The sequence below is a fragment of the Chionomys nivalis genome, chromosome 3 (assembly GCF_950005125.1).
Source record: "Chionomys nivalis chromosome 3, mChiNiv1.1, whole genome shotgun sequence".
In the NCBI taxonomy this organism is placed as follows: Eukaryota; Metazoa; Chordata; class Mammalia; order Rodentia; family Cricetidae; genus Chionomys; species Chionomys nivalis.
Window position 1 is genome coordinate 15,167,597 of NC_080088.1, and position 27,949 is coordinate 15,195,545.

The window sequence follows — 27,949 nt, forward strand, 5'->3', positions numbered from 1 at the left end:
TTACAATTTTAGAACAGGGAGAACCTCCCTTGGTGGCCTTAAAGAGGGATTTCTGTGAGTGATGATCAGAAGCAAAGTTGGGATAGTAGCGAACAAAAGCCGCAAGGACTGATTCATGTTAAAAAGCAAGGGTAAATTTCATACAAGCAACTAATTAGGTGTGATGGGAACAATTGGCTGGAACTGGATTGAACAGCCTTTTCCAGTCCATAGAAGCAAATTTCTCAGTCCTGCTCTGTCCAATCTCTAAAAGACTCTTGGGTGTTGTTTCCTTGAAGTCTCATTATTAAAGTCAAGTAACACTTTTATCAAGTATACTCTTCTTATATGTATTCTATAATAGTTAAACTGGCAGCATTGAAAGTAGCCAGAAGAGTCCCAGAGGAGGGGCAGCATAGTGGCCCACTTATCAGTCTGTCTTCAGTTTCATTGAGTCCTGGCAATTGCCAGAGATAGAACACCCACGGTGGAGGAAAATGGAAATACAGGGAGAAGAGAGGGCAGAGCTTAGAATAAAGAAACATAAAAGGAGCCCGGCGGTGGAGCACGACTTTAATCCCAGATCTTTGGAGACAGAGGCAGGCGGATATCTATGAGCTCGAGGCCAGCCTAGTCTCTACAAGAGCTAGTTCCAGGACAAGCTTCAAAGCTACAGAAAAACCTTGTCTCAAAAAAAAAAAAAAAAAAAAGAAAGAAAAGAAAAGAAAAAAGAAGCATAAAAGGTAGCAACAAACTAGAGAAAAACTGTAACACTGGCTTCTGAGAAAAAAAATGGATTAGGTTTGACATTCTAAGGTCATAAATGCATATAATAGCTAGTATTCACCAGAGGGAAAAAGGATGTAACCCTTCAGGTTGGTTTTGCTCCTGTCTTCTGCCACGTGTGCCTACCTACAGTTTACTTTGACTCTTGGAAAACCCCAAGGGAAATATAAACTGGCAGAGACTTTTTCTTCACATATGCTCAATTTATCCAATAGTAGCAAAAAACATCATGGTGAAATGATCGATGATATGAATGAAAGAGAACGATTAGAAAGAGTGTTGGCTGCTCATCAGGGAAACTTCTCTGGTTCTTCGGTAATTCCATAACATCTGCTGGGGTAGATATTTTAGTCCTGTAGAATAAGGAATACTGTGTGTTTGTAATTTTTTTTGAGTTGTTTTGCTATATTTGTCTGATCATTTTAATGAGCCTGGTCCATCATTAAAACTTTGAAATGACATGGCTAAAGTTATAGTTCAGTGGTTGATTGTCTGACTGACAAATCCAGTCTTTAAGCAAGCACACAACTTAGGAAATGTATAAAATAATTCCTTTTAAAATGTAATTTCTGAAAAAAATTAAAAATTTTAGATTTTGTTTTCTTTAAAATGTAGATGAAGCCGGGCAGTGGTGGTGCATGCCTTTAATCCCAGCACTTGGGAGGCAGATGTAGGCGGATCTTTCTCTGTGAGTTTAAGACCAGACTGATGTAGAAGAACTAGTTCCAGGTCAGGTTACAAAGCTACAGAGAAATCCTGTCTTGAAAAATAAAAAAAAAGGATATGAAATTAAATGGGAAATGTGTTATATTTAATAATTGACAAATATTTATGGCAACTTCACATTGAGGAATTTAAGGTACTTAGAAAAAAATGAAATTTCCTGAACCTATTGTTTCTTATGTGAGCCCCTTAAAAAAGTGGAATAAAGGACAAAAGTTTATTTGTTGAAAATGTGGTTATCAGAAAAGAAAAAATAATATCACACATGTTAATAGATAATACGGGCAAAATAGAACTACGTAGAGAACATCTTAATGTGCTGCATTTTGAAAAAGTATTGGTCAACACACTGCAGGGATTTTAAGCAGAATTCTGACACTAGAAGATATTCTTTGAGGCCAAATCACCCAGGTCTTGGTATCAATATGACATCTAGAAGATGATCAGAAACAGTCTGTTTTCTGCTCTAGTGCTGGAGGAAAACCTAGACAGTAAGTTCAAAGTTTCTCTGCAAAATAATTGCATGAATATTAGTGGTAAATTGGTTAATTTTAAACTGAGCCAATAGCGTATGTTCATGATCTCAACAGGTGCAATAAGAGCAGTGCACAATTAAGGATTTAATGCTTGTGTTGTTTTTTTTTTTATGGGAGGAATAAAAAGAATTCTTTCTAGAAAACTTCATGAGCAAATAGAAACAATATACAAATAAGTATAATATATTGGTAGCAACATTATCTGAGACATGAACTGAAAATGAACTTACTTTTTTTTTGAGACAGGGTTTCTCTGTAGCTTTGGAGCCTGTCCTGGAACTCCCTTTGTAGACCAGGCTGGCCTCGAACTCACAGACATCCGCCTGCCTCTGGAACTTACTTTGAAGAATAAAAAGAACATACTTAAGTGGATGTCAGTGTAACAATAATTTAATTACTATTTACTAAACATATCGCTTCACTAAGGATTCTCTTTTATATACCTGAAAAAAATGGTATATTGAATGAGGTGGAGAGTATGTTTCTTGAAATACTTAGGAATATCTTAATAACTATTTCATATTGGTTCATGAATGAATTAATAGTTGTCTACATTACACTGACAGAGAGAGAGGAATATTAAATGTCTGAGTCACTTCTCAAGGTTTCAGGATTCTGTATCAGAACATTTCACTGTGGAAATTATGAATCTTCACATTTTTTCTCCAGTTTTTCTTTTTGTCTGCACAAGGATCCAGAATCAAGGATGATGTTCATTATCAAAACACTCACATATTTCTATTAATGATTCTTTATTCTTTTTCCTTTTTGGTATCACATTTTTTTGTTAGGAGATACAATGTTTGTTGGGACTAATGAGTCCTGACCTTCAGCTGCTTTTCCCTGCTAGAACCTTCTAATTAAAGTTACTAGAAGCTTTGCCTAGCTTAGAGGATCAGAAGATGGGATTTTCACCTGTTGGCCATTGACTGCAGTGTATTTAACCCTACATGGTACTATTAAAGAGGCACTTTTGGTATCAGTGTTTGAAGGTCTGCATGTTGGTCTGTTTCTGCATCTGTATTCTCAACCTCCAGCCCCTTGCCCGAAGCTCGCGAACTGGGGTCTAGCGCATAGAGCACAGACCTGGGCCGCGGTGCACAGCAAATGTTGCCATTTTTTTATACATTCATGTATATTTAAATCAAGAACAGTTTTACATTATTTCTGACAATTTTTAAATTCCTATATAAAGTGTTTGTAAGATATATAGCTGTTTTAATAGAAACTGGAATATGTCCTAGATTAGGCATCTGTGTCTTTAACTTTCATTCTGGTAGCTGATTTATTTTTAAAAAGAAAAAATTCTGAAAAATTTCAACAGTGTTTATGTCTTCAAAATGAGATGGATCATTGTGGTTATGTTACTTCTTTAAGACCACTCTATCTTTCCTGGAATACTCAGGGAAATCTTGACACCAGACCTTTTTCTCCATGGCTGTGATTGTGCAGGTATGACACTGATATTTCAGAGGAAACATAGTGAAACTGTGAGGAACATGACATCCCAGTGAGAGGTGTATGTAAAAGTCCAAAATTTATGTAAGTTATATCCAAATCTATATGTGACTGCTGAATAATGACAGCACATGAGAAAACATGCCATCAAAAAATGAGTGTTTTGGCAAAAAAAAGAGTGTTTTTTTTCTTTATTCTGACAAATGACATAAATCTTTTCTATAATTTATAAGATATTGATGTCAGAAAAAAACTTGCATATAAAGTATTTCACAATATTCAAAGAAAAATATAACTGTGATTTTTAAAGTATTATTTTTTCATTATTGGAATTAATGTTCTTTCCCAGCTCTGTTTGAAATTCAATTGTTTTAAAGAAGATAGAAAGCAAGGGCATATATTTTCAACTTGCATACACGAACTTTTCGCTCCCCATGGAAATAAGGATCAGAGCACTATCCTAAGGAAGTGGCAATATGCAGGGTGTGTAAAAACTAACACTCCTAGGAATGTATACCCTTTGTACTCAGTTTAGAAATTTGATTGATTATCTACATTTACAGTTTGCAAATAAGTCATTATTTGAATCTCACATGGCTTTGTCATATCAAACATGGACATAACAAATGAAAGAATAGCAGTTTTTCTATATTTTTCCAGCATCATGTGTATAATCAGACTTATGACAGAGTCATCATGCAAGAATATACATAGATAGCATCATTTTAATGAGGTAAAATTGAATCTCCATTCTATGATTTGTATTTGTTTGATATTTTTCATGTTAAATAACAGGATTCTAAAGTACATTGTTAATCAAAACAGTAATAAGAAATCAATAAAAGAAAAAATAATAAAATTTTCATATTTTTCCAAGATTTTTTATTTATTTATTTATTTATTTATTTATTTATTTATTTAAGATTTCTGCCTCCTCCCTGTAACTGCCTCCCATTTCCCTCCCCCTCCCCCATCAAGTCCCCATCCCTCATCAGCTCAATGAGCAGTCAGGGTTCCCTGCCCTGTGAAAAGTCCAAGGATCTCCCACCTCCTTCCAGGTCTAGTAAGGTGAGCATCCAAACTGCCTAGGCTCCCACAAAGCCAGTACATGCAGTAGGATCAAAAACCCATTGCCATTGTTCTTGAGTTCTCAGTAGTCCTCATTTTCCGCTATGTTCAGCGAGTCCAGTTTTATCCCATGCTTATTCAGACCCAGTCCAGCTGGCCTTGGTGAGTTCCCCATAGATCATCCCCATTGTCTCAGTATGTGGGTGCACCCCTCGCAGTCAGTGGGTTGCCTTTGTAGTCAAGTTTGTACTTGAAAATCTCAACTAATAAATTTTTCAACACAACAATGCTCTAATGACTAATTTACTTTATTTATAAATATGTGATTTAAAATATTCATTAATAATAAGATATAATCTGAAACTTCACATAAAATTTCATTAATAGAAATACCATAAAACTGAACAAAATCATATGGGTTTTAAATATAAGCAAAATATAATGGTTATTTCACAGTCTCTTGATTTGTTTTCCCTTAACTAGAAATTAAAAAAGCAAGAAATCTTCAATGAACAGAGCTTGAGTTGAATGTGGCCTCATTTATTTAGTTATCTCCAGGGATATATTTTTTTTATGGGCGGGAACAAAAATAAACTCTTGCACTATGAGAGTTTTAAAAGTAGATGATGAATTTTGGCACATTTTTCTCCCATATCATTCACACAAAGAAGCCAATTCAGTGGATCATTAAAAGCTGATGAATCAAATGAATGCATAAATAGCAATTAGAAAATAATCAGTTAATGAAGTAAAAGGACAGCGAGAAGTCATCAGATGACAGTAACTGAACACATCCATTAATGAGAAGTGACACTGAAGAATAGAAATGCCAAACTGAACAGCAAGTATGACGGAAAGTAGATTGGAGAGACTCACTCAGCTAAATGGTTTAAAATGTTTTGTGTGCACATAGGATGTTTCTCTGGCTTATTTTTGGAGTTGCAACAAAAACAACATATTTTCATGTTAGCCTGTTCCAGAGATGACTTCTACAACCATCACTGTTTAAAAGTATATTTCAAGTATATTATTCAACAATAAGTCCATATGTTAAAATAATTACTTTTTAAAATTATGAATGCATAAGCACATTTTCACAAGTGCATTTTGTCACCAGGAATGAGAAAGCAGATGAGATGACTGCATAGAATATGGTGTGGTACCAGGAATATGAAATAATTAATTCCCAAAATTTCTATTTATCTGCAGGCTATTTCTGCAATTATACACAGGGTAATATGGGGAAAATATCTTGATAAATCATAGTTTATAAAGTAATAACCAGTGTCATCTTTATTAATACTCTATTTTGAAGTATAAACATCACAAAATTTAAATGATGTATACTGTAGTTGAACATTTCTTTTGTGCCTGCCTATCCCCAAGTAATCATTTAGAGGTTTAATATTACTTGTAAATATTTGGTTGGGAGCTCAGTCTTGTTACTAGCTAACCCTTATACTTATATTAATCCACATTTCTTATCTATGCTTTGTCATGAGACTCATAGCTTGTTACCTGATTTTCTATACAACCTGCTTCCTTGGTAGCTGACTGGCATCTCCTGACTACATCCTTCCTCATCCCATCATTCTCCATTTAGCTCTATTGCATAACCTTATCCTGTTCAGCTATGGCCAGTCAGCTTCTTTATTAAACCAGTCACAACAACAAATCTTCATGGGTACAAAATGATTATTCCACAGCAATGTACTAACATAATTTTACACTGACAGATTTGACATTGATGTTTTTATAAAACAGTTTTAAATAATTTAAGAACACAATAAAATGTAGCCTTGATAACATATCTTTTGTATTCCCTTACCTAAACATAGGTGCATAGATCTTCACCATGAGCACTGGAAAACTCTCAGAACCTGACAAAAGAGCACATTTTTAGGATGACTCACACTGACACAGCACTAGCAGCATCCAAATCCATAGTTTCAATATGAAGCTGTTGCGGTGACTAATGTTCTTTAATATTTTTTATGAATATGTAATCAAATTGTTCCATCACTAAAAAAGTGATATAGAGTATATTAGAGTATGATGTGTTATATAGGAAAGCACATAGTAAAGCTCAATATTTATAGAATTTCACTTTATTAATTATACAGTGTGTTTCATCTATTCACTGTTCTTTTTTCAGCCCTGGTAATGGCAGATTTCTGTCTCCACAGACTCCTTTGCCAAATGACAGGCATAAAGCTAAAGACAGCACAATTTTCAAGTTGCATAAACTTAAATGTAGTGGGGAACTGTGGGCTGCGTTCCTGCCACCCAGCTCCCGGCTGCCTGGCTAGATTATGCCCCGAAATAACAACACACAAACTATATTCTTTTAAATACTGCCTGGCCCATTATATCTAGACTCTTCTAGGCTAATTCTCACATATTAATTTAGCCCATTTCTAATAATCTGCGTAGCACCATTAGGTGCGCTTACCGGGAAAGATTCAGCATGTCTGACCTGGCGGCTGGCTGCATCGCGTCTGGCTCTGAGAGGAGCTGCCCTACGTCTAAGCTCACTTCCTCTTCCTCCCAGCATTCTGTTATGTTTACTCCACCCACCTATGTTCTAACCTATGAGGGCCAAGCAGTTTCTTTATTAATTAACCAATGACCTTCCTCCATCACTTACACACATTCTTCATTTGAAATTTTTTATTGTTTTGAGATTATTTCTATTCAGAAATATATAATGTTCCTTCATTTAAATTTATCACTGTTTATCTTTTACCTTCTGAAAAATATTTTCAAACTATGAACATTGTAAATAAAACCTCTCTAAACAACTATATACAATCTTGTGTGGGTACATATGTAAATTTTAGATAATTTTGGCAAAAACAAAGACAATAGCTCTTCTGGATCTTATAGTAAATTATATCGATTTTGATGAAAAATATTTCAAAATAAACTTCCAATCTGGTGATACTATTTTGCTTCTCCACTGAGCAAACCTCAGTGCTTTTTAAAAATAAAATTTCAAATAACATTCCAATCTGATGATACAATTTTGCTTCCCCATTCAGTGAGCCTCAGTGCTTTTATCCTATAACTTTATAAGAATGTAGTATTTAAAAGATTTACAGTGGTGTGACCTTGGCAGGTCTCCTGGGGGATGGAAGACCATGGTGGTGGCTGGGAGACAAACAGATACACCATGCAGAGAGAGCTTGTGTAAATAGTTTATTTAGTGAGTATTGGGAAAGGCATAAAGGTAAGGGGTTATGTATGAAAGAGAGGAGAGAGAGAGAGAGAGAGGAAGAAAATGGGAAGAGGGGAAGGGAAAGACGTTAGTTGCCTCTTTAGAGATAGTATGGACAGAGGACACAGGGAGAGGGGAGAGGAGATGAGATGAGAGAGGAGAGGAGAGCAGAGGAGAGGAGGGGAGGGGAGGGGAGGGGAGAGGAGAGGAGAAGAGAGGAGGGGTGGGGAGGGGAGAGGACAGGAAAGGAGGGGAGGGGAGGGGAGAGGAGAGGAGAGGAGGTTCAAGATCAGTTTGTCTGAATGGAGAGATTGAGGGTGGACAGAGCATATCTATTAAAGGGATAGGGTACCCAGGTGACAGGGAAAGCCAGTAGAATTATAACATTTCCATCTTTCTCTTATAATAAAAAAAATGAGAAGTTAGCCATAGCAGGTTAAGCAGGTGAGAGTATCAAGTTCTCAAGAATACTTACTGCTGATTTGTAGACACTGAAATATTGGGGGACCTGAGAAAGCTGGGTGCTGGTCAAATCCTGGGATAATGGGTTGCTTTATTCTTGTCCAAGGTTTGTGGTGTTGAACATTTCTGTTGAACCTGGCAAGTTGTTGGCAGAGCAGAGGACAAGATTATGTATAGAAAGAAATTTCTTTAGGTCTAGGTAACTGAGGAGGAGGGTGTCAGGATGAGGGAATTGATAGATGTATCTGATCTGTTTAAGATGAGAAATGGGTGTGTCTGACCTGTTTAAGGTGAATCCTTCAATTCAGCTCCCTGGCAGTCAAAGAATTCTTTAGGTTGTAAAACATAAAATTTTAGACACATACATTTTATAAACAGCAGGTTATTCATGCCAGAATGACTGTGACAGATGTTTTTTCCACAACGAAAAATATATTTAGAAAATGACTAAAGAAAATTTAAAATCTTGTTCTTACCGTAGTGGTAGCAGTAGTATTCTGCCAGAGTTAGATTAATAGCTTATCAGCATTTTTTGATAATGTTAAGACTATGAATGGCAACATAATGAGAGAGAAAATTTGATAGCATATATTTGTCCTCAGACCTTTATAACTTGAAGGTACATACCTTAATAACTTGCTTTTGTATAACTTAAAACACCTTTTATTACATATGGTAAGAGGTTATGCTGAAATCTGTGAGGTTGTGCTTTTTAAACTGACAAAACCTCTCAGTCGTCAAATTGCATCAGAGATGTTTGAGAAAGAAAAAATTTTACTTGAGTTTTTGAATTAAAGAATGACAGAGAACTTAGTTGATTGGCCAGCTTAGCCACTCCTCACAGTCCTCCATGGTTGTTGAGGGCAGGGGCGTCAGAACTGTGTTTGCCTTCTGTTGATAGTGAAGAGCCAGCCAGGCTTTAGAAGATCCTGTGTGTTATGAAATCTGTAGGAAGAGAAGCCTAACTTGCCCTGAATAGTGAGGCCATTGTACCAGTTGATTCTGTTCATTGTCTTGAGATATTCAGGAAGTTAGATGAAAGGTAGTTTTTCCCAATGGTTAGCACTTTCAGTTGATGAAGCAACTTGCAGATGGACATTGGTCTGTGCTCATTTGTCTTCTCTTCTTTGGAAGAAATGGGGTGCTGCTACTAAGAGCCAACCTGTCTCTCTCTTATGAGAAGCCTTTAAATAATTAAACATTTAAATGACAAATTTCCCAGATCTCTGAGCACTTGAGGGCTGTTTATCAGATATAGATATGTTGTGAGTACAGTATGCTATCTGCCTGAACAGCTGGGTCCAAGCTTGCCAGTAATGGCTTTTAACTTAAAAGGTGAGATTTATACTTGTGAAAGACAAAGAATAAAAGCTGTTTGCAATAGAAGCTTAACAATAAAGCTGACAATAGTGAAGAACAGCTTAATGTATTTTAAAGCAGAGCTGGATTACATACACAGTATGTTGTAACAGAGCATAAAAATAATTTCTTAAAATCTTAAAGTAGGTCATGTGGGGAACCTTCTACCAGTACCATTTGGCTAAGGATGGAACTTCATGAGTCTGTTGCTCCTCCCTTTCTTAAGTTCATAAAATGGTGACACTTGTGTTTGCCCATATGTTGTATGTAACTTTTTACATTTAAGCATCCTCTGGTAGAAGTTAGAAATGCATATGGTTTTGTCAAACTGCTTCCTTTGGGTAAGGCAGAAAAATAACGGATTGGCCCAGTCCGTTTGTCATTTGTTCACACAACAATGGGGCCGAAAAAGGGCAGTCACCTGTGAAGCAGTAGGCCAAGAGGAGAATTGTATCCTGAAAAGGATCTAGAGATCCAAGAAACGAAGGTACCATTCTGCTGGTGCTAGGAGCTCTGGGCCTGAAAAAAATATAGATGCACTGCTCTCTGAGTGTAGTGATTGGACGAGGTCAGAGAACCTTGCTCCTGGGAAGTGCCAGAGGTGATTATCAGCAAAGCTGCCTGGTTACAATTTTCCCTCCCTCCTCTCTGCCCAGGCCCTCTCCCCATTCCTCCAGTTTCCACCTCCCCAATACACTCCTCTTCCATTTCTCTTTAGAAAAGGGCTGCTGGTCTCTCATGAGTATCAACAAAGCATGAAATCTTTGTAGACCATTGTGGTTTGAACTCACAGAGAGCTACATCCTAAGTGCTGAAGCAAAAGTATAAAAGGAGTTTGTATAAATCACTATATATCACAACCTGGGAAATCATCATGAAGAAAAGTGGATGACAGGGGAACATGAAGTAAATGTTCTGTCTGTGTTCCCAGCTAGGGAGGCGGAGATGAATGGAGCAGTCAGCTCATGCCCACATTTATCTTTGTTTTGTTTTGATAACTTTCAAGGTCAATCCTCCTTCAGTGAAATCTTTCTGCAAAATCCTAATAGATACACCCAGAAGCTTATCTCATATGTGACGCTGAACCCAATAACTTGACAGGGATAAAGCATGCATGTACATGTGAGGGAATGAAAAAAAGAAATGGAAAAAGGAAGAGGTTTAGTTTTAAATTTTAAAATATTTGCTGCATACACAGCATATACATTAGCAAAGAATAAGAACTCTCGTGCAGAAGAGAACAAAAAAATAAATAAATAAAAACAAAACAAAATGCAAACAACCAAACAAACAAACAAAAAGAGGAAAAATAGAACCAGAAAAGAAAACAATAAAATGGGATAAAAATATGATTATAACTATATATGCATCATCTAGTACTTTTGCTGTCATCACCAGATTTCTGGCTGATTTGGAGTCCCACCTCACAAGTTCTGACACTGGAACTCACCGGTTCCAGCTGCCTTAGGTAGCTCCATATCACCATTTCTGCCACAGCTAGATTTATGTCATGCTTGCAGATTTCCTCCAAAGGTGTTCCATTGCCTTGGTATTTGTATAGTTTTGGGTATTCAGTGTAATGTCAGCTTCACTGTAAGCTTCAAACAATGACCTCTCTGATATCCTAGCAGTAAATTCAACTCTGACTTATATTGTCTGGTCTCAGTGACTTTCAGCATCTTTGGTGCAACAATCTAATAACTTACTCTTGCACTTTTTAATTACTAAAAATCTACCTTAGTGTGGTTACACTATAAAGTTCTAATAAAGGCTTGAGGTGTAACCTCTCTGACCTTCTTGAAGCACAGAAATATTAGTTTCTATAAACTTTGGTAGAGTAGACATCATAAATTAGTGCAAATAAACTTTTGAACATTATCATTTCAGTGTCTTTCCTTTGAAATAAATTTTTATATCTACATGGTGGTCTTTCATTTGTATACTCTTTTTTTAACTCCCTTTTTTCCATTGAAGTACATTGTATTTTTTCCTTTTAAAAATTTTGCTGCTTTGAGATAATAACATTTCTCCTTTCCCTTTAATACCCGCAAACCCTCCCATATATCTCTCCTTACTCTCTTTCAAATCTATGGTCTCTTTTTTGATAATTGTTATAATATATATAATATATATACACACACACACGTGCACATACAATATGTATGTGTGTGTGTGTGCTCATAAATAAAACCAATTCAATCCACATAATGCATGTTTGTTTTCAGGAAGACTGTTGGTTTTGAGAACCAGTTTGTGTGTTGTTCCTTGTGGGTAGCAAGCTCTCTTGTTCTCAGCATCACCTGTAGTCCTTTGTATGGAGTTGAATTTACATAGTTGTTTTGTTTTGCCTTTCCATTTTGGCATGTCAATTGGCATTGCCCTTAGGGCTTCCTTTTAATGGATGTTATTATATTCAACACATTCAAGTGTGTTCTTCACATCAGCTATGACTGAAAATTATACTCATTCACACCTTTCCTAATTAAGTTTCACGTATTATTTTTTTTGCACTTCAAGTCCCTTTTATCATAATTCTAAGAGTAGTGAGAAATATCTGTGGTTGGATGAAACAACGTGTATGCTATGTTCTCTTGAATTTCAAAATGCCAAGCAACCGAGTATACCATTGCTGAATTAATCCAAACTCAACTTTTTAAGACATTTGTAGAGAGAAATCTATTTTTTGTCAAAATATAACAAAAGTGACCTTTGATTCATTTTCTTAATAGTATCCTTGTTTCCCTTTGATGACTGAGCAGCATTGTATTTTCTGTTTGTTTTACTATTGTCATTCTTATATTCTTCATTCATACCACAATATCAAAATAAGGTTTTTCTATAGCATTCTAGAATTTGTTTCGCTACCCTTGGCTAGTTCCAAAATCTTCATATTCTTTCAGCAAATCAGTTTAATAGACTTACGAACCTCAGGGTTCTATTTGTCAAAGAAAGAGCCCCAAATCTTTTTACAACATTATTTCTGCTTCTCATTGTTCTTCCAAAATGCCTGATTGCCACAGTGTAATATTTGGCAAATAATTTGAGGGGTGCGGTTCATCACAGAAGGGAAGATTTGGCAATAGGAAAATGAAGCAAATAATTATTATCACCAACAAAACTAGGAATCTGTCAGAAATTAATGTTAATGCTCACTGCCCCTTTCTCGTTCCCTACTTATGTGTCTAGCACTTCAGACCAAGGGATGCTGCACTCCACATTTAGGATAGTTATGACTTGTATGAGAAATAATGGTGTGAATACATTTAACACAGATTTACCAGATGATCCATTAATGACATTCATGTATTATTTAGTGTAAAGTCCTATATAGCAATGAAAATAATCAAGTATGAACATTCTAGGGGGATTATTACAAAAGGAGAGGCAGAAAAATTCAGATTGTTCACTCTGAGATTGTGTCCTCTGTAAATGTCAGAAGGGGTTCCATAAAGTAATCAAGATTACTGCTCAAGAATGAGTTAAAGTTGGGTGGTTGTGGAATACGCCTTTAATCCCAGAACTTGAGAGGCAATGGAAAGCAAATCATGGTTGTTCTGTGAACATACAGAATTCACACTGGTATATACACTTGTATGGGTGAGTTGGAGAGGGCGCACATTATGTTGTAATGAAGCTTTAATGTGTTGAGATCTCATAATCTGCAAAGCAAAGTAATCTCCAGGATTTTTGATAACATATCAATTTCCAAAATGAGTGTATAATTGAAAGAAATCATAAAAAAATATCATTCAATGGTTGTTGGAGTGTATGTTTGTATAAAAATAGATGAGAATTTCATATTTAAACTTAACCTTAAAATATTGTACTCTGCTGTTAAATAATTGTAATTGTAGAATATTCCATTAACATTTTAAGTATGATATTCAGTAGAGTAGTAAATATCACCTTCCTTGGAAAATGGAAAAGCCTAGTATAATGCTTTCACTCTCAGAAATATTAATTTATCACTGCAGGAATTCCTGTTGTGACATCAAAATTAAGCTCACTGAAGGATTTTCTTGTGACTAGGTTTAAAAGCCACTTTTAAATCTACAAATAAGCACACAGGGAGTGATTTGTGAACATATGGGTAAAGAAATGTCAAAATCATAAGAACATGTTTTATGGTGATGATATTTTGTAACTATCATGTAAGTTTCTGTGTTAGTGTAATTTATCTTCCTTTTGCTTATAATTAATTAACCATTATTATTTTATTTTTAAACAAATCTTTAATAGTGATATTTAAAATATTTTTTAAAGTTTTACTTAATGCTAGAGAAAAACCCACATCTTTTTACATACCAGGCAACTATTTTGACACTGACAATACCAAGCAATTCTGATTAAGATATTATTTTTGTAATTTTTAAACTTTAAAAATTACTTTTAATAAATATAGAATTAGAAAAAAAATTGTTCAAAAATAAGCAAATTTCATGAATTGTGATTCTTAAATAATTTCATACTTTAAATTAACATTTCTTCATAAATTTTAACATGCAAATATATTCCTTGTTGTACTAACACTAGGAGTTAATATTTACAGCAAAAAAACACACTAAAACCTTTACAATTATTGTATACTGTTATATTCAAGCAGAGACATTAAAAGAAATTTCATATTTTCTACCAATTCTGATGGAGGTGGGTCTTGTATCTTTCTGTTGTTTTTATTGGTTAATTAATAAAGAAACTGCTTGGCCTTTGATAGGACAGAAAATTAGGTAAGCGGAGTAGAGAGTACAGAATGCTGGGAGAAAAAAGCCGAGTCAGTCAGTTGCCATGATTCTCCCGCCGGACACAGACACAGGTTAAGATCCTCCCTGGTAAGCCACCAGCTCATGGTGCTGCACAGATTATTAAAAATGGGTTAATCAAAGATGTGAAAATTAGCCAATAAGAGGCTAAAATTAATGGGCCAAGCAGTGTTCAAAAGAATACAGTTTCCGTGTAATTATTTCGGGTATAAAGCTAACCATGCGGGATCTGGGGTGGCCTGAACGCAGCCCTGCAGCCTCTTTCAACACAATTCATTTTTGAAATTTGTTGAGAAAGAGTTGGATCTTGTACAATGAAATGAATATAGGATTTTAGTAACTCAAACATACTCTGCATGCTGTTTTCCTTTTTCCTTTTTTTTTAAGCAAAATATCCCCATGCAAATTATTTTAATTTACTTCTTAGTGTAAGTATTTGTATAGACTTTTGTTTTTGATTTTTCAAGACAGGATTTCTCAGTAACTCTGGAGTCAATTCTGGAACTCACTCTATAGATCTGGCTGGTCTTGAACTCACAGAAGTAATGCCTCTATTCCTGAATGATGGGATTAAAGGCATGTGCCAACACCTCTTGAATAATATAGACTTTTAAGAAAATAGTTGTTAAAAATGTCAGTTTTCTCTCTAAAAATTAGTTATTTCAAAAATTTTTACATGTTTAGCATTAATATATCATTTAGATCTTCATTAGAATCAAATAAGCTAATAGTACAAATTCTATCAAAAATACTTTAAAAAGCACATATTGATTTATAATATGGATTATATATATACATATATATATATATATATGGATTTAGCTAATTTTCAAGATTTACCACATTCAATGCATTGAATAATTATTAAACAATTGGTAGTTATTCATTTTACCTGTGATGGGGAGAAGACACAATAAATTAAACTTACAACATTTTGTATAATGTGCTTCCATAAATATAACATCACAAAACAAAAGAAACTGAACAATATCTTGACTACATTTCTAATAACATCCATAACTATAATTAAATGTAATCACCATGTATTGCTTTTTCTATGAAGATTTACTGAATATCAATTCAAGACAGCATTGTAAAGAACCAAGACATTGATAAATTGCAATATTATATTATGATTCATCTATGTTCAAATGGAAGCAGAAAAATCCATGGGGAATATAAATGAATAAGGTAGCCATTCCCCAAAACACTAATTTTTTTTTTTTTTTTTTGGATTTAACCAGTGCCTTCAAAGCCATTGTCTCTTGCTACAAATGCATTCTTACAGTGTTTTGCTCCAATGTGAACATAGCAATAATCATTTACCTAGGATTTCGGTGAACAAAAAATAAGTATTTAAAACTTATTTTTGAAAACTGTAAAGATTTACATAATCTTAAAAGAAATCAAAGTATTAAAACTATAATTTAAAAGGATAAGTTTAAGCCTTCTCCCTGATGAGTAGCTGCCGTTGTATTAGAAGGCACACGCAAGACTGTAAAATGGAGGCAATCAACAGTCTTACCTTATTAGGATGCCCATGACACATTAAGGACCAGCTTGGCATGTGAATTAGTGGTACATATACCATGGTGGTAATTAAGTCCTCTAATAGAAATTATGACCCACTAAATAAATAGGAGGAATTAATACCTGGTACTGGAAATATAGTTAACTACTCACTGGTAGTGAGGTCATATTTTTTTTAGAAGAATCTACAACTACTACTTTCCAAAGCAGATTAAGCCCTTAAACTCACAGACAAGTGTAATGTTTTCTTCATATCAAGGAAACTTCTGTTTGCAAATAGGGAGACAGATACAAAAACTACAACCAATAAAATGGGGATTTGTGGAGCACAGTCCAAATGGATACATTTAGAAAACACTCTTGAACCTAAGGCTTAAGGAACACTGTAGAAGAGGGTCTTAAAAGATTGTAAAAGCTAGAAAATTCAAAGGAGTTTATTGTGAGATTGTGTGTATTACTAACATCAGAAGATATACCCATAAGTTGTCACAAACATGAACTTAATAAGAGGACACCAACTAACATGCTAATCCGCACAAGGAAAAGTATGTGAGCCTTCAACCATACACAGAACCTATAGGCAACTGAGAAAACTTGATATCAGAGAGGTGGTCTACCTTGGAAAGATCACATGAATCCTTTGTCCAGTGACAAATTGTCAGCCACAAAGCATACATACATATGTATGTATTGTATATCTATCTATCTATATATGTGTGTGTGTGTGTATGTATGTATGTTTATGCATATAATAGAAATTAAGAGAAAAAGATACCTTGAATTTGAAGGAGTTCATGGAGGGGTACTTGGGAGATGTTATAGGGAAGAAACGGAAAGGAAAATACTGTAATTATTGTATAATATTAAAATTTAAAAATAAAATGCATTTTTATTGATAATTATAATTATTACTCAAGAATTCAAAGACATGCAACATAATTCCTGTGTGCTGGCATCTGTCTATTATTTAGGCAGTTTATCCAGTTTGTAAGGAGATGACAGCTTTAGCTCTTCTCTGTTGGAAAGATAAATATATGAGCCACAGTGGCCAAATGGTATTGATGCTGTGTATAAAATCATTAGAGGTAACTGTGAGTCTCATTTAGATGAAATTTTTCTACAGATATTGTTTACATATATGCTGAAAATACTCAGTTTTTTAGAACTCTAAGCTATAAAAACAGAAAGTCTATCATTCTAACTTCCTGATTTTATACAAAAAAGAATGAAGTCTGCTTTTCTTTGCCTAGTATATCACAAATCAAAGCAAATTCCTTAGTTTAAAATCAAACCACAATGCTTTACTAAAGGAAAGTATGCTTTGTTTGTGAATGTGTGTGTGTGAGAGTGTATCTTTTTATGCTGTGATATATTTACTTATTAAAAGCTTACAAAACACTATTCTCAGAAATTATATGCCAAAGTAGTTTTTTGAATCTGTGATTAGAACTAAGCATTGTCCCTCTATTATTTTCATGTACTAACAACTCCTTGAACAGCACATGGTGAGGGTTCTTCAAAGACAAGTTTTCTTCTCCTTCATAACTAGTGTATGTGAGTAAGCATCACTTTGTTTGCTTATTTTTTTTACATCTGCTTTATTCATCAGTGAAGTCTGCTCATGTTATTGCTTATTTTTAAAGTTTTTGTGTGATTTCATTACTGTACTCTTTACAATCTAGGCATAAGCCATTTTCTAGATATGGGTTTCCAAGTAATTTAATTCACCTGAAGAACACTACTTACAAAATAGACATAAATTGAATATTACTAATATTGCATATACATTTTAGTCTTTTTTAATTCTGATAAAATTATGTGCATACCATGATTTGTTGAACACAATTACTCTTTAAAAATATTGTTATGTCTTTGTTGTACCTAAGCAGATGTGTAAAAGTATTCAATAGTTTGCTATTGAATAACCACAGGAAGCTACAAACATGCAAAAGGAAAAAGAAATCTTGCCAAAATGATGAATGGGCTAATTAAAACAAATCACGAATTGTTCTCCTGCTCAATACATTCATGTGACTGGGACATGATCTAGGACTCAAGGCCAATTTAGCCTGCATATGTGACTTCATGATTTTTATTGTTTTTAGAAGTGGAGTCTACCTTTTAGCTTCAAATGACTATGGAAACAAAATTAAAGAAAGACAGCATTAGATAGTCTTCATCTCCATTTTTTTTAAAAACATTCTTTACATATCTTGCTTGTATTTTGAATCAGAAAACAATATGGTAGCCCAGAGTTGACCTATTTTATGATGTGAGAAAATTGATTCATTCATTCAATTTAAAGTTCCATGCCTTTGAATAAATAACTTAGACTTCAGAGACCTCTATGGTTCTTGGGTTCCTGTGTCTGTAATACCAATGGGCTGGAATGGATAAAAGTTTATTGAGCATGGAAAAGAATGAGTAGGTATATTTCTTTCTCTATCTCGGTCTTATTCATGCTATCTGACCTATAATGTCAAAACATAATGTTAATTATTAATTCACTTAAGTGCTCCCAGGGAAAGAACATGGAATACTTGTATTGGTTAAATGATGTTATTCTAGAGCATCTTCTGGATTTGGACCTTTATCTGGATTGTTCTGGATCTCTCTGTCTTTATCATATACATATCATCACTCTCCCTATTTGGACATCTATGTTCATATATGCTAGTGCTTAGTGTCAACTTATAAAGCTGTCTTACTGCAGAGATATTTTGCCACTAATAAATATGACACAGCATGTCTCCTAAGCAAAATTTTTCTTCATTTTTAAAGTTATATATGACTTTTTTTATTTAAAAATCCTACATTAATTAAAATATCTTAAAGTATCTAAGAATAAAATTATTAAATTTTATTTTAGTTAAAATACCTAAAAATAGTTCAGTCATGAATTAGGGCAATATATTTTTCATAGTATTAGATGTTTTATATTCTAATAATAGAGGCAGGTGACCTACTGGTAAGGATCAAACTGCTCATTTATTACTTAAGTATTGGGTTAAAGCATGTGGATTACAATTGCCAGTAAATGAACTTATTATAATAAATATTATCCCTGACGTTTAAGCAAAAGCCTCTAGATTAATAGGACCATTTTGAGGATTATAGGCTTTCTTTAAGTATAAAGGTGCTCATATCCAGTTTCTTCATCTTTAAAAGTCAATTACATAAGTCAGACTAACTTGAATATAAATGAGGAATGCAGACAGAGTGGGAATAGTTTTGTAATGTGGATTCTTACACAAAAGTAATGAGAGATAAATTTTATCCTGCATTTCCTGGTTTGTATCCTTCATGTAGCCTTAAGTAAGCCTACTCACTGCCAGGGATGATCACATTCTTCTCATTAGAAGAAATTAGCTCTCTGTAAGGATAATCCACTTTCTGACTTCTGTAGGCTCTAATCCTCACCACCCCATTAGGTCTAGTCTTTGACTTTCAGTGCTATAAATGGATCAAGATAGTAGCTATATTTACTTCTAAAGGAGGTATGTAGGCAGATCCTCAGTACTCCAGAATGAAGTATAATAAAGGTTTATTTATTTGAAAATAAAACTCACATTAAGGGTGTAGATCCACGTCCTGTATGTGCACGGGAAACTAGGAACAAAATCCAGCAGAAAAGGGCCATGCAGGCTTTTCCTCGGTTCATAGTACTTCAGACCAGGCCTCTAGCTAAAAAGCTATTGGCTGAAGGAATTCCTATAACAGAGGTATTACTCAAAAAAAAAAAAAAAAAAAAAAAAAAAAACAGTGTACTCTCTAATAAATTTAATATAAAAATCCCGCAAAAATTTATTTCACAACTCCTTGTAAATTGCTACATTGAGAATTAGCAATCACATTCTTGACCCATTGATACAGTAAAATATCAAACCTGAACATAAACTCTCACCCTTTCATGGAAGTTCTAGATGAAAAACTCCAAAGAAATTGAAGTTGAACAATAAAGGAAAACTTATTTTTGTTTAAGTAAAATTAAAATTTTTTCTTTTCTTTTACCATTTGAAAGGCTGCAGGTATTTTATTAGTAATGTGACCTTCAGAACAGTTGAATAGTCACTGTATGGGAAAAGTCAGCTTTGATAGCCAGCAAGAGTTTAGCTGTTAGACTTTTTCACAGTGATATCTGTTTAGTCCTGCTTGTTCCTCAGACAAAGATACCCTACATTAAAAACAACTGTCAAATAGGACATAACTGTAGACCTATGCTTTGGAAAACTCATAGATCTCCAAATAGTGTCCCAAGTTACAGCCTCTCCATCTGGCATTCCTGAGCCTCTTACAGATATATTTAATTAAATGTCTTAATTAGCAACCAGAGTGGTGTCCTTTGGCTTTATATGGGTGTCCTTATTTTAACCTCAGACTCTATCTGAATCTGCATCTCTAGATGTCTTTCTTTGTAAGCTAAATATGGAAAAATATAGGACACCATGGTGTATCTTAGGCTCCATTCTGAATCATTAGAAATTTTTAAAAGATTCCATTTTATTAAAAATTCATCAACTAAATATAGATAATATATCTGCATATATATTTGAGTTTAATTAATATTTTTCTACATAAAGAAATGCATTAATATTTACTATTAGTTATGTGTAACCATATTTTATAGTAAACTTAGTGCAAAATATATATCTATATTTATGGTCACCAATGTTATCTATGTTAAAATGGCTTAAAGATATTTAAAAAATGAGAAAGAACACAAAATTTTGCATTTTATTTTAATTTTCAAAATGGCTAATTTCAATTTAAAAAAACTAATAAAAGTAAGTGTCTGAATCTGATAAATTTCCATGTAAATGGCAAGGGTACTCCAGTTCGTAATTACTAATTGATATAATTCTTTAATGAGGAGATGTGGTGCCATCTAATGCATGTAATTCTGGGTCAAATGATTGACAAATGAGCAACCAGTTTTTCAGAGCTGGTACTTAAAAGCTTTTTAAATCAGATCGCTGATAATGTCTCTATTCAAGACTGGCAGGTGTTCTCACAAGTTACATGAGGTATTCTGCAGTGAGGAAGGATGACAGAGTTCCACATTAAGGGATTTATGCATACATCCTTTTACTTAAGCAAATCAAAGTAATTTTATCATTCCCTTCCCCCATGATACTTAACTAGCAGCCAAAGTTTGCTGTCCTTGATTATAAGAACATGTATGCAATATGCATATTAAGCATTCTGCCTTTCTCAACAGTCTTTCCTGTCTTAACTATTAAAATTTCAGCTTTATTTCTTAATAAATATGCTGGAAGCACTGTCATAATGAAGTTTGGATTTTGTACTATGGTGAGTTTATCAGTACTTACTTGTGTCTCATATATACATCCTATATCCTAGGCCACTTTGGGTATTTAATTTTATATATCAGTCAGTGGTATTCTTCAAAAATAAGTTAGTTCAATGAAACATTTTCTTTAAGCATTTATGAAGTCATATGAGATTTATTGAAAAGCTTTGTTCATCTGTATTTGCTATTGAATATATGGAAATTTCATTCTTTCAAAATTAGTTTGTACATTTAGTCTAAAACTAGTTCATAAAATATAATTTTCTTTTTCTTCTTTCACATATTACATCTTGACTACAGCTTCCCTCTTCTTCACTGAAAGGTAAAGCCACTCTTTACCTTTCGGAAAAATTGGTTATGGCCAACTGGCAAGGTACCAACTTCATTCTCCTGCAGCAACTTCTTGGCATCTGTTGACTCCACCTACTGTCTCTAATTATCTTTTTAGGTCTGGCTATATTCTGTTAAGCCATTGGTCAAACACAGGTTTTTTTTTTCTTTCTTTTTTTTTTAATTAACCAATGGTATTCACAGCATACAGAGGGTAATCCACATCAAAGTAGCAGGTTTTCACTCGACCCACTGACTCCCAAGTCTTGATTGCTAACTAGAACAGTACAAATTTTGTTGAAACCACATTCCACATTCCATACCAGCAGGAATCATGTAAGTAGAACAGAAATGTCCCACCAGACCACTGACTGAGAATCAGGCTAGTAAGTATGGAGCCACAGTTACTGGTTGAAATAGCAGTAGATTCAGATGAAGTAACTGTGGTGGCTGAAACAGTTTGCTGATACAGTGGTTTGCTAGACCACCCAACTCCCACAGCCCCATTGGTGGTGATTCTGGAAAGCAAACTCAAGGTTAACAAATGAGGCCAGAGCTCACCAACAGCCATGTTGCTGTGGAGAAATAGGGAAGTCAGTAGGTATGGTGAGACAGTTGGGAAGTCTATAAGGAGACAGGTAAATAACATTAAAAAGAAAAATCATTCCCATGTTCATAATGGGACTTATCACAATGGAGGATGGCTTGGAAATGAAAAAAAAATAAATGAGATAAACAACTTAGCTAAGGTTGACATAGCATTGATTATAATTACTGTCATTTTGGTAATTTGTATTTTATCCTGACAAGTGGTTTGATAATTCTACCAAATATAAAAAAAAAGTTTAATTAGATACAAGTCTTAGACACACTTACTGTTAATAAGGTACAAGTCTTAGAAAGACTTACTATTGAAAATAAGAAAAATTTGACTGATAAGATACAAGATTAGGAAAGACCTAATAACAGAAATAAGAAAAATACTCAAACACAGACAAGAACCTCTTGTACCACTGCATGATAAAACAGAAGAGGGGTGGCCTAAGGTTATTAGAAAATCAACCTTAGTCCATCCAGTTATTATATAAGAGTGACCAATAGACGATAAGCATTCCCAACGATATACAGAAGTTAAAAGGAATTATATAAAACTGTATTTGAGGAGATTTAAGGAAGTAGTCATTTCATATGTTGTGTACCCACCCTGTGTGAATTAGATTTAAATTCATGGACAAGTACAAATAGATTTTTCCCCAAGACTGAAAGATTTAGCAAAACATACTTAGAAGACGCTCCTCAGTTACAACAGAGAACATGATAAACTAAAGAAGCTAGAGTCATAGAACACCAAAACGGGGCTAGAAGCATTAAAATTACCCAAAATAATCTTCTGGGTTAAGGTCAGTATGCTGAGTTGCAAATATAGTTCAAATTTTATGAGCACATTTAGGTTGGTCAGCAGTTTTAAATTCTTAGGACAATGTTGAAAAATAAGGAAAGCGGTCTTAGTCTAATTTTATACAAGGCCCAAACAATGTTCACTGATTTTTCTCAAAGATTTACTTCAGCTGTAAACAGAGTAGTATCAGATCCAAAAGTCAGACAGATATTAATTGAATCGATGACTTTTGAAAATGCTATTTCAGAATTTAAATGGCTGATTAGGCCTTTCAGGGCAATCAATAAAAGAAATTAGAAATTCATTTGATGTTGGACTTCACAGTTATGGTGTTACTTATTGATAGAAAGAATTTCTATAAATTTTAATAAAAAACAAAATGTCAGATTGCCTTAATTTAAGGTAACTTGAAAAGGGATTGTAGGCAAGATATTCCTAGAAGCAATATTTCTTTTGTAGAAATAATAAAATAGAAGTCCCCAGCCTTCTGGAATATGCAGAAGATGTAATAAATGGTGGCATTGGACTAATGAATACTGATCAATAGGAGACAGACAAAGTCACCCTTTAATATTAAGAAATGACACAATAGTCCTGTTTCAGGCACAAATATCAAATTTGGTTTAATAATTCCCTGTAAGTATTGTAAGTATTCATCCATAGAGCAATTTAAAGACTTAATGCCTGTTCTTAAAAACAACACTCTTGCCGGGCGGTGGTGGCGCACGCCTTTAATCCCAGCACTTGGGAGGCAGGTGGATCTCTGTGAGTTCGAGACCAGCCTGGTCTACAAGAGCTGGTTCCAGGACAGGCTCCAAAACCACAGAGAAACCCTGTCTCGAAAAACAAAAACAAAAACAAAAATAAATAAATAAAATAAATAAATAAATAAAATAAAAACAACACTCTTCTGGATGTGATGGAGGATAGAAAAGCTTCAATAGAGAAAAAAAATGCAGGAAGGACACGCATTTTGGCATTTTGGCATTTGATCAGAGACCATTGCTGAAAACACACATAAATGACATTTAAAGATTAATAGTCACTGTACAGATATAACAACAATTTTACCAAAATTTTAACATCTAGATTAACCTCTTCAGGTGGTGAATTTTCAGCTTCTAGGGACTGGAAATTTATCTCAGGTAAAACAAAGGCAAGATGGGTCAAATGTATAAGGCTAGAAGTACAAATAGTAAAACTATAGCAATATGTAGCTACCCCATAACAACGAATTTATGGGGAACTAATTTGCTGCAGCAAAGAAAAAGTCAGATTAGTGTTCCTTCAATATTAGAAACATAAATAAGATAAATAATACTTCTGAGAAAATTATTAAAAGGTTTATTCAAGAACAGTTACAGACTGTTCTGATTGTACATAAACAGGACTCTAGAACAGCTGTTACATAAACAGAAGAATACAGAAGAATGATCAAATATTGGAGAATTGACCAGACTTTGGAATTACCATATATTTGTTATTGAAAAGATCTCTGAAAAATTGAGAATGTTAACAGATTTGAGATCCATATGTATAGTGATGCTGTCTCATTTACAGCCTGAAATTCCCTTGTCTTCTTTACTACCTAAGATAGGGGTTATTATAGTGATTGTTTAAAAAAAAATGCCTTCTTACTATACCTTTACAAGAACAGCATAGAGAAAAAAATTGTCTTCACAGTGCTACTTATAATAATTCCCAGTTTCTTATTTTTTTTCTGGAGTAATGTTTAACAGCCCTATTTTGTGTCAATTATTTTTACTTCTTATACAACATCCATTAGAAATATTTCATAAAAAACTACCTCATTCTGAACTCTACAGTTATATGGATGATGTCTTACTGGTTGATTCAGATGCAAAAATCTTAGAAAAAATTTTGAAGAAATAATATGAATTTTGCCTTGTTGGAGATTGCAGATTGTTCATAAAAAATACAAAAAGGAGACTGTATTAATTATTTAGGATACAAGAAATGCTTACAGAAAATTCAATCACGGAAAGCGTAAATTAGGAAATATAAACTGCAAACTCTTAATACTTTTTAATAACTGCTGGGAGATTTTAACTGTCTGTGATTCATAATTGATTTACCTAATCTAGAACTAAGTATTTATTTTAAATCTTACAAGGTAATAAAGATGTAAATATTCCAAGCAGATTATTAGCTGAGACTGAGAGGTATTAGTTATGCTATAAAATAAATTATGTATTTCACATGTGGATCTCTTGGATTAAAAGCTTAATTTTATCCTTGTCATTCTACCTTCTACTTATTCCACAAGAATTCTCATAGAGAAGATAATATCTTAGAGTAAATATTTTATGGCATGAACAGAGTAAAAATTAGAACATCTGTGTAGGAAAAGTTTCTGAATTGAAGATTGAAACTTCGACAATTAGCAGGAATAAACGTTCTAATGCTGAAATTATTTAATTGTGGGCTGAAAATGGACATTGGCAAAGAGCTTGCAGTAATTCTTTGGGAGATATTAACAACAAATATCCACAAAAGAAGAGACTTCAGTTCATAAAAAGAAAGAAATTGAATTCTCCATTGTGTTATAAAAGGAACAACAATTTCTGGAGTCCATACTGATGAAATTATATCACAAAAGGCAGGATACAAGTCAGTAAATCTAAGCAAAATGGATCAAGTTCCTTAGGATTCAGTTCATACATCAGAATTGTGTGGTATTATCATAGTATTCTTACATTTTTCAGGACTTCTTAATATAGATCCTAACTCTCAATATGTAGAAATTGTGGTTTTACATGTTGAAACTGCTGGACTTATTCCAGATAATTCAGAATTAACTTTGTTATTTATTCCATTCCAGCAAAAATCATCCATTGTAGAAATACATATCAGATTCCATATGGGTCTACCAGAACTCTGGCACAAGGAAATGATGAAATAGATCATCTATAACAAGAAATAGGCTAGAAGTCTCAGAATTTTATAAGAAACACCATGTTAATAACAAAGGCTTACAAACGTTTTTCCTGCCATTTGGCAATAAATCATGAAAATTATAAGGAAATGTCCTACTTGTTCCTTAAATAATCAAGCTTCCTTACCTGTAGTAAGAAATCCAAAAGGTAAACAAATAAATGAAATTTTGCAAGTAGATATGTTTAACTTTGCATGTTTGGACAACGTATCTATGCCATAGATACATGTTCAGTGTTTCAATAGGCAAGCACCTTAAGTACTGAAAAGGCTGATTCTGTAAGTACAGATTTTAGATATCATGGTCATTATGATGTTACTTGTCCAAAATAAGACTGACACTGTTCCAGTGTATGTTTCTAGGAAAATTAAGAGTATTTTGCTCATTGCAGCACAAAGCATGTATTGTACATACAACCTAAACATACAACAGCTATAGCACACAATCATACAGGACAAACAGAGCAAGATCTAATGGCACTTTAAAAGACATGCTTAATTAGCCTATATACTTTAAAGGCATGTTGAATGGCATGTTGACTTCAAAATGGAAAAGAAGTATGTGTTACTTTGAGAAAGAGGATTTGCTTTTGTTTCCATGTAAAAAGAAAAGCTATGGATACCATTATTACTGATAAAGATTATATTTGAACAGAGAGAGCTTTTGATTAAGAGAGGCAGTAGTTCATCAAACAGTTTGGTCATTCAATCTAAACTAACGTAGACGACTAATGAATGCCTTTTATTTAATCAGGTATGAAAAATAAAAATAAAAAGATAATTTACCAAAGGCAATGAACAGGTCTTTGTAAATCACGTGTCTTAATTTCTTGTTACTATAGATTGCCATGTGTGCTGCACCATCTTTGACATCAGCTTGTGAGTTCTCTTCTAAAAAAAAAAAAAGTGTCTGTCAAAGACATTAGACATGGCAACGTTGCTGGTGACAGCAAAAATGACCCACCAATGGAAGCTGCTGGCTTCACTGCTCAGGTGATTATCCTGAACTACCCAGGCCAAATTAGTGCTGGCTATATTCCTGTACTAGATTGTCACACAGTTTGCATAGTATGCAAGTTTGCTGAGCTTAAAGAAAAGATTGATCGTAGTCGTTCTGGCAAGAAGCTCGAAGATGGACCTAAATTCTTGAAATCCGGTGATGCAGCCATTTTTGACATGTTTCCTGGCAAGCCCATGTGTGTTGAGAGCTTCTCTGACTATCCTCCACTGGGTCGTTTTGCTGTTTGTGACATGAGGCAGATAGTTGCTGTGGGTTTCATCAAAGCTGTGGACAAGAGGCTCCTGGCAAGGTCAACAACTCTGCCCAGAAAGCTCAGAAGGCTAAATGAATATTATCCCTAACACCTAACACCCCAGTCTTAATCAGTGGTGGAAGAATGGTCTCAGAACTGTTTGTCTCAATTGGCCATTTAGGTTTAATAGTAAAAGACTGGTTAATGATAACAATGCGTCGTAAAACCTTCAGAAGGAAAGGAGAATGTTTTGTGGACCAATGTGTGTGTGTGTGTGTGTTTGACAGTTTTAAGTAATTAATTTTCAAAATCAGTATTTTTTTTAATGGAGACAACTTGGGCAAAATCTGTCACAGAATTTTGAGACACATTAAAACAAGTTTAATAAGAAAAAAAATAACACAGTTAAGAAATTTTAAATATTTCAAGTAAATGTTTACTACTGTTCAAGTTTGTTGAAAGATTAGAAAGATTTGGAGCTGAGATAAAATAGTTGCACAGGACAATGATAGCCCATGCTTTTAATTACAGTATGGACTAGAAGTTTGTTGATATTTAAGTTATAGAATTATATTAAGCTTATTGGTGATTAACAGACATTTAATACAACCAGCAGGAATGAAAATTCAGAGAGAACTCTGAAATGGTTTGTTTGCATACTAGAAAATCACATAAAATATTTACAGATCATTATAAAACCCTGCTACAGGGTTCCTAAAAGCCAGACTGAAATTTAAAATGTCCCTTGGGATCAAAAATAAATTCACTTTCACTACAAGCATACACACACAGAGAGAAACAAAGGTATATTTAATTTCAAAAT

At 34.0% G+C, this 27,949-nt stretch overlaps 1 pseudogene; it reads left to right on the forward strand.

Moving 5' to 3' along the window:
- LOC130870898 (elongation factor 1-alpha 1-like) overlaps positions 1 to 27,222 on the forward strand; it is a 196,265-nt pseudogene extending 169,043 nt beyond the window's left edge.
- The last annotated feature ends 727 nt before the right edge of the window (positions 27,223 to 27,949 follow it).